Below are 7,577 nucleotides of genomic sequence, written 5' to 3' on the forward strand. Positions count from 1 at the left end.
AGTAGCATCGTATAGCAATAATCCTACCCGGCGATCCCCTCCTCGTCGCCCTGTTAGAGAGCGAACACCGGGTTGTATCTAGCACTTGGAAGGGTGTGTTTTATTAAGTATCCAGTTCTAGTTGTCATAAGGTCAAGGTACAACTCCAAGTCGTCCTGTTACCGAAGATCACGGCTATTCGAATAGATTAACTTCCCTGCAGGGGTGCACCACATAACCCAACACGCTTGATCCCATTTGGCCGGACACACTTTTCTGGGTCATGCCCGGCCGCGGAAGATCAACACGCCGCAGCCCCACCTAGGCACAACAGAGAGGTCAACATGCTGGTCTAAACCTAAGCGCACAGGGGTCTGGGCCCATCGCCCTTAGCACACCTGCACGTTACGAACGCGGCCGGAAGAAGAACTAGCCCCCTTACTACAAGAGCAGGCTTACGTTCCAATCCGGCGCGCGCCGCTCAGTCGCTGACGTCACGAAGGCTTCGGCTGATACCACGACGTCGAGTGCCCATAACTTTCCCACGTAGTTGGTTAGTGCGTATAGACCAAATGGCCAGACTCAGATCAAATACCAAGATCTCGTTAAACGTGTTAAGTATCCGCGAACGCCGACCAGGGCCAGGTCCACCTCTCTCCTAGGTGGTCTCAACCTGCCCTGTCGCTCCGCCACAAGTAACAGTCGGGGGCCGTCGGGAACCCAGGCCCACCTCTACCGGGATGGAGCCACCTGTCCTTTCAACCCCCATCTCCGAACAGTATCACAGGTAATGTAATAGTGTATAGTATATAGTATATGTCCGTGATCACCTCCCGAAGTGATCACAGCCCAGTAGTATAGCATGGCAGACGGACAAGAATGTAGGGCCACTGATGGAACACTAGCATCCTATACTAAGCAGTAGGATAGCAGGTAAAGGTAACAACAGTAGTAGCAAGGACAGGCTATGCAGCAGTATAGGATTAACTGAAAGCAGTAACATGCTACACTAATCTAATGCAAGCAGTATAGAGAAGAATAGGCGATATCTGGTGATCAAGGGGGGGTTGCCTGGTTGCTCTGGCAAGAGAGAGGGGTCGTCAACACCGTAGTCGTACTAGGTAGCAGCGGCGTCGGTCTCGGTGTCTAGTGAGAGAAGAGGGGGAAGAAACAATAAATACAATGCAAACAAATACATGACGATGCATGCCATGACAAGGCGTGTTGCTAGGCGTGCCCAAACGCGGTAGTAGGTGGTACCGGCGAAGGAGGGAAACATCCGGGAAAGTATCCCGGTGTTTCGTGTTTTCGGACAGAGGAACCGGAGGGGGAAAGTTGCGAGTTTGATATGTTAGAGGTGTGTGGCGGACGAACGGGCTGCGTATCCAGGTTCGTCTCGTCATTCTGAGCAACTTTCATGTTGAAAATAATTTAATCCGAGTTACGGATTAAAGGATATGATTTTCTAAAGATTTTATTAATTTCTGGAATTTACTTACTTATTTAATTTAATTCGAAAATGGACTTATGACATCAGCATGATGTCATGCTGATGTCAGCAGTCAACAGGGTTGACTGGTCAACCTGACCAGTGGGTCCCACCATCAGTGACACATTTCAATTAAACATTTTAGTTAACCTAATCAGGTTTAATTAGGGGTGGGCCCCACTTGTCATACTCTGTTAGTTATTTAACAGTAGTTAATTAGGTTAATTAGTCATTAGGTTAATTACTCATAATTAGTTAATTTAATCAAAGTTAATTAAGTTAATTAATTATCTAATTAATTAATTAATATTTTTCTAATTAATTTTCTAGTTCTTTTTTTAAATGGGGCGTGGGGCCCATATGTCATAGGCCCATAGGGGCCTAACGGGTTCGGGCGAGCAGCGGGGCAGGGCACCCGAATGGGCGCGAGCTCGAGGGGCGCTGGGCGCGCACGGCGCACGCCGGCGCTGGCGGCCAAGGTCAGGGGAGGCAGGGCTCACGGCGAGCGGGCCGGTGGCCACGGGGACGGGCCGTAACATGAGGCAAGCTGAGGCGGCGTGTCGGGGCTGTGCAGAGCAGCAGCAGGGGAGTTCCACGGGGCGAGCGACACAGGTGGGTGGCGAGCACGCGTCCGTGCATGGGTGCGGTCAGCGCGGCGAGGGGAGGTCGCGCGAGAGAGGGGGGAAAAGGGCGCGCGCTCACATCAGGTTCGTAGGGACTTGGCAACGGTGCGCGGGGAGCGACTCGGGGAGGAGGACGAGGAGGTCCGGCGTGGGGAGGAGGCAGGCCGGCGATGGAGCGCTCCAGGACGTCGGGGTCGGGAGTGGTGGGGCAATGGCGCGCGATGGGTCGAGGCGTCGGTTGCCCGATCCAGATCCACTCGGGGCGGGGCCGGCCGCCAAAGGACGGAGGGAGGAGTCGCTGGGCGGAGGCGATGGCTCCACGGCTTGCCGGAGCGAGGGGAGACGGAGAGGAGATGAGGACGGGGCGGAGGAGCTCCGAGCAGCGGCGATAGGGCGCCGGGTTCAAACCCCTCCCGATCCAGATGGGATCGAGAGGTGGGGGGCTGACGAGAGGGAGTGGGGGAGTGGGTGCGATGTGGGGGTTAGGGTTTCAGTCGGGTGGGGTTATGGAGGTGAGTGGGGAGCCGGTTGGGCCAGTGGGCTGGCCTGGCTGTCAGCTGGGCCGGTTGGCCCATTGGGGGGGGCCCTTTTCTTTTGTTTTGTTTCCTTTTATTTTTGTGTTAGCAGAATACCAAAATGGCACCATATTTGGTATTACCAAATATGCCACTGCCACATTAACTTGCTACCCAAGCTAAAATAGTTTCATAATTATTTAATAACTGAAAGTATTTAAAATATAGTTTTTGTTACTGTTTTATTTATCTGATAGTATTTAATTATTCTATAAAGGTGTGGTTTCTCCACCATAATTACCTGTGCATTATCTTGTTCACTCCGAACATTTTAGTTTTAATATTTGAAAACTTTTATTGTTTGTTTGATTTTGAATTTGAATCTGTATCAGTTTTTGAACTAACGAGAGATTAGCAACAGTAACGGAGGTGACATGGCATCATTAGCAGGGTTTTACTGTAGCCTAACTATCCGGGCATCACAACGTGGAAGGCGATTTCTTTGAGGAGATATGTTACTAAGGAAGAGTAATCACCAAGAAAAGGGGAGAATGAAAAAATATCCAAGTTTTTAAGTTGCATTCCCTGAATTCTACATGTACATGCCACGTGACAATTACTTAGTATATATAATAGTGGCAGATAGGCTGCATATCTACAAATGAAATGGTGTGAATCAGAAGAGTGAATAGCAAAAAACTACCACATTACGGGCTATCGTTCCGAAAAACTACCGCTTTTTTTTTTAATTTTTTAAAAAACTACCACAAAAGTGGCTGGCTGTTCCAATAAACCCAAGTGGCCGAATGGTTAAGTTTTAACTAGGGTTATGACATGTGGGGCCCGCCCGTCAGGGTTTTGTCGGCCACAGTGCTCACGGCGCGCGGATGACGGCCGTTAGGGCGCACGGGCCGTCCCGACCAGGTAAAAACGGATTCGGCCCTCACTCTGTCTCCCTCGCGCTCATTCACTCTCACTCCCCCCCCCCTCGCTCTGTTTCCCCTGGCCGAGCTCTCCATCGTCGCCGACCACCTCAGTTCCTCGTCGCCGGCCAGGATGCCTTCTTGGAATGATGGGGATGAGAGCTCCGACGACAGCATGGGGGGCAACCTGATGGACATGGAGTACTTTGTAAGCCTCATCCTCCTCCTCTCTGTCATTAGCTAGGGTTAGGGTTAGGGTTGAATCAATTTGGCAATGAGGGTTGATGTGTTGCATATTTGTATGGATGGATTCGTTTGGTTTGGTTATCTATTAGTTTTGATCTAGGGTATGGATGGCACTATGATGTTTGATCTGACCTTGATCAAGGCAAAGCTTGACTCAAGTTGAACTAGTTGATGCATTGGTTCTAATCTACCTTTTACTGCATGTAGGACACACCTGACACCATCCCAGAGCCACTCTGGTGTGGTGCTCCCATGGAGGAAGTTTCCAAGTGTACTTGATGTCTACGACACAACCTTCTACTTGTAGACGTTGTTGGGCCTGCAAGTGCACAGGTTTGTAGGACAGTAGCAAATTTCCCTCAAGTGGATGACCTAAGGTTTATCAATCCGTAGGAGGCGTGGGATGAAGATGGTCTCTCTCAAGCAACCCTGCAACCAAACAACAAAGAGTCTCTTGTGTCCCCAACACACCCAATACAATGGTAAATTGTGCAGGTGCACTAGTTCGGCGAAGAGATGGTGATACAAGTGCAATATGGATGGTAGATAAAGGTTTTTTTAATCTGAAAAATATAAAAACAGCAAGGTAACAAGTGATAAACATGAGCGTAAACGGTATTGCAATGATAGGAAACAAGGCCTAGGGTTCATACTTTCACTAGTGCAAGTTCTCTCAACAATAATAACATAGATAGATCATATAACAATCCCTCAACATGCAACAAAGAGTCACTCCAAAGCCACTAATAGCGGAGAACAAACGTAGAAATTATGATAGGGTATGAAACCACCTCAAAGCTATTCTTTCGGATCAATCTATAAAAGAGTCCGTACTAGAATAACACCTTAAGACACAAATCAACCAAAACCCTAATGTCACCTAGATACTCCAATGTCACCACAAGTATCCGTGGGCATGATTATACGATATGCATCACACAATCCCAATTCATCTATTCAAACCAACACATAGAACCTCAAAGAGTGCCCCAAAGTTTCTACCGGAGAATCACGACGAAAATGTGTGCCAACCCCTATGCATAGGTCCATGGTCGGAACCCGCAAATTGGTCACCAAAACATACATCAAGTGGCACATTATATCCCATTGTCACCACAGATAAGCACGGCAAGACATACATCAAGTGTTCTCATGAAAGACTCACTCCGATAAGATAACTTCAAAGGGGAAACTCAATTCATCACCAGAGAGTAGAGTGGGAGAAACATCATAAGATCCAACTACAATAGCAAAGCTCGGGATACATCAAGATCGTACCATAGAGGGAACACGAGAGAGAACACGAGATAGAACACATAGCTACAGGTACATACCCTCAGCCCCGAGGGTGAACTACTCCCTCCTCGTCATGGATAGCGCCGGGATGATGAAGATGGCCACCGGTGGTGGGTTCCCCCTCCGGGAGGGTGCCGGAACGGGCTCCCGAGAGGTTTTTGGTGGCTACAGAGGCTTGCGGCGGCGGAACTCCTGATCTATCTTCTGTCCTGGAAGTTTTACGATACGTAGGTATATATGGGTGCAGGGGGTACGTCGTTGGAGCTACGGGGACCCCACGAGGAAGGGGGCGCGCCCCCTACCCTCGTGAGCACCTCTCTCATCTTCTGACGTAGGGTCCAAGTCTATTCGGTAGGTTTCCTTCCAAAAATAACTTCTCCAGTTGATTTTGTTCCGTTCCGACTTCGTTTGATATTCCTTTTCTTCGAAATACTGAAATAGGCAAAAAAACAGCAAATCTGGGCTGGGCCTCGAGTTAATAGGTTAGTCCCAAAAGTAATATAAAAGTGGAAAATAAAGCCCAATATTGCCCAAAACAGTAGATAATATAGCATGGAGCAATCAAAAATTATAGATACGTTGGAGACGTATCAAGCATCCCCAAGCTTAATTCCTGCTCGTCCTCGAGTAGGTAAATGATAAAAACAGAATTTTTGATGTGGAATACTACCTAGCATAATTTATAATGTAATTTTCTTTATTGTGGCATGAATGTTCAGATCCAAATGATTATAAATAAAAGTTCATATTGATAAAAGAAATAGTAACACTTCAAGCATACTAGTCAAAGTAATCATGTCTTCTTAAAATAACATGGCAGAAGAAAGTTCATCCCTACAAAATCATATAGTTAGGCTATGCTTCATTTTCGTCACACAAAGATGTTCCCAACTTCTATACCCCCGATGACAAGCCAAGCAAGTGTTTCATACTTAAATAATCTCAAACTTTTTCAACATTCACGCAATACATGAGCGTGAGCCATGGATATAGCACTATGAGTGGAATAGAATATGATGATGGGGATTGTGGTGAGAAGCCAAAAAGGAGAAAGTCTCACATTTACGAGGATAATCAACGGGCTATGGAGATGCCCATCAATTGATGTCAACATGAGGAGTAGGGATTGCCATGCAACGGATGCACTAGAGCTATGAATGCTCAACAAAAGAAAACTAGTGGGTGTGCATCCAACTTGCTTGCTCATGAAGACCTAGGGCATTTGAGGAAGCCCATCGTAGGAATATACAAGCCAAGTTCTATAATGAAAAATTCCCACTAGTATAAAAAGACAACTTATGAGACTCACTATATGAAAAACATGGCGCTACTTTGAAGCACAATATATGAGACTCACTACATGAAGAACAAGGTGCTACTTTGAAGCACAAGTGTGGAAAAAGAGATAGTAACATTGCCCTTTTTATTTTATTTTTATTTTTTTGGGCCTTTCCTTTTTTTTGGCCTTTCTCTTTTTTTGGTTGGGCAATGCTCTAATAATGATGATCATCACACTTCTATTGATTACAACATAAGGATTACAACTCAAAACTAGAACAAGATATGACTCTATATGAATGCCTCCAGCGGTGTACCGGGATGGTGCAATGAATCAAGAGTGACATGTATGAAAAATAATACATGGTGGCTTTGCCACAAATACGATGTCAACTACATGATCATGCAATGGCAATATGACAAAAGTAAAGTATGTCATGATGATGATGAACGGAACGGTGGAAAGTTGCATGGCAAGATATCTCGGAATGGCTATGGAAATGCCATAATAGGTAGGTATGGTGGCTGTTTTGAGGAAGATATAAGGAGGTTTATGTGTGATAAAGCGTATCATATCACGGGGTTTGGATGCACCGGCGAAGTTTGCACCAACACTCAAGGTGAGAAAGGGCAATGCATGGTACCAAAGAGGCTAGCAAAGGCGGAAAGGTAAAAGTGCGTATAATCCATGGACTCAACATTAGTCAAAAGAACTCATATACTTATTGCACAAATTTAGAAGTCATCAAAAATCAAGCACTACGCGCATGCTCCTAGGGGGACAGATTGATAGGAAAAGACCATTGCTCGTCCCCGACCGCCACTCATAAGGATGCACAAGCCAGGTACACTTCATGTTTCAAATTTGTTACACAACTTTAACCATACGTGCATGCTACCGGACTTGCTAACTTCAACACAAGCATTCTTTAAATTCATAATCACCCAACTAGCACGACTTTAATATCACTACCTCCATATCTCAAAACAATTATCAAGTATCAAATTGATCATAGCATCCAATTCACTCATAAGAATTCTTACAAATCTTGTCTTCTTAGCATATTAGGATTATTTAAGCAAATTACCATGCTATTTAATACTCTTAAAATAATATAAGTGAAGCATGAGAGTTCATCTATTTCTTCAAAATAAAACCACCATTGTGCTCTAAAAGATATAAGTGAAGCACTAGAGCAAATGACAAACTACTCCGAAAGATATAAGT

Source organism: Triticum aestivum, chromosome 1B, assembly GCF_018294505.1.
Source record: "Triticum aestivum cultivar Chinese Spring chromosome 1B, IWGSC CS RefSeq v2.1, whole genome shotgun sequence".
In the NCBI taxonomy this organism is placed as follows: Eukaryota; Viridiplantae; Streptophyta; class Magnoliopsida; order Poales; family Poaceae; genus Triticum; species Triticum aestivum.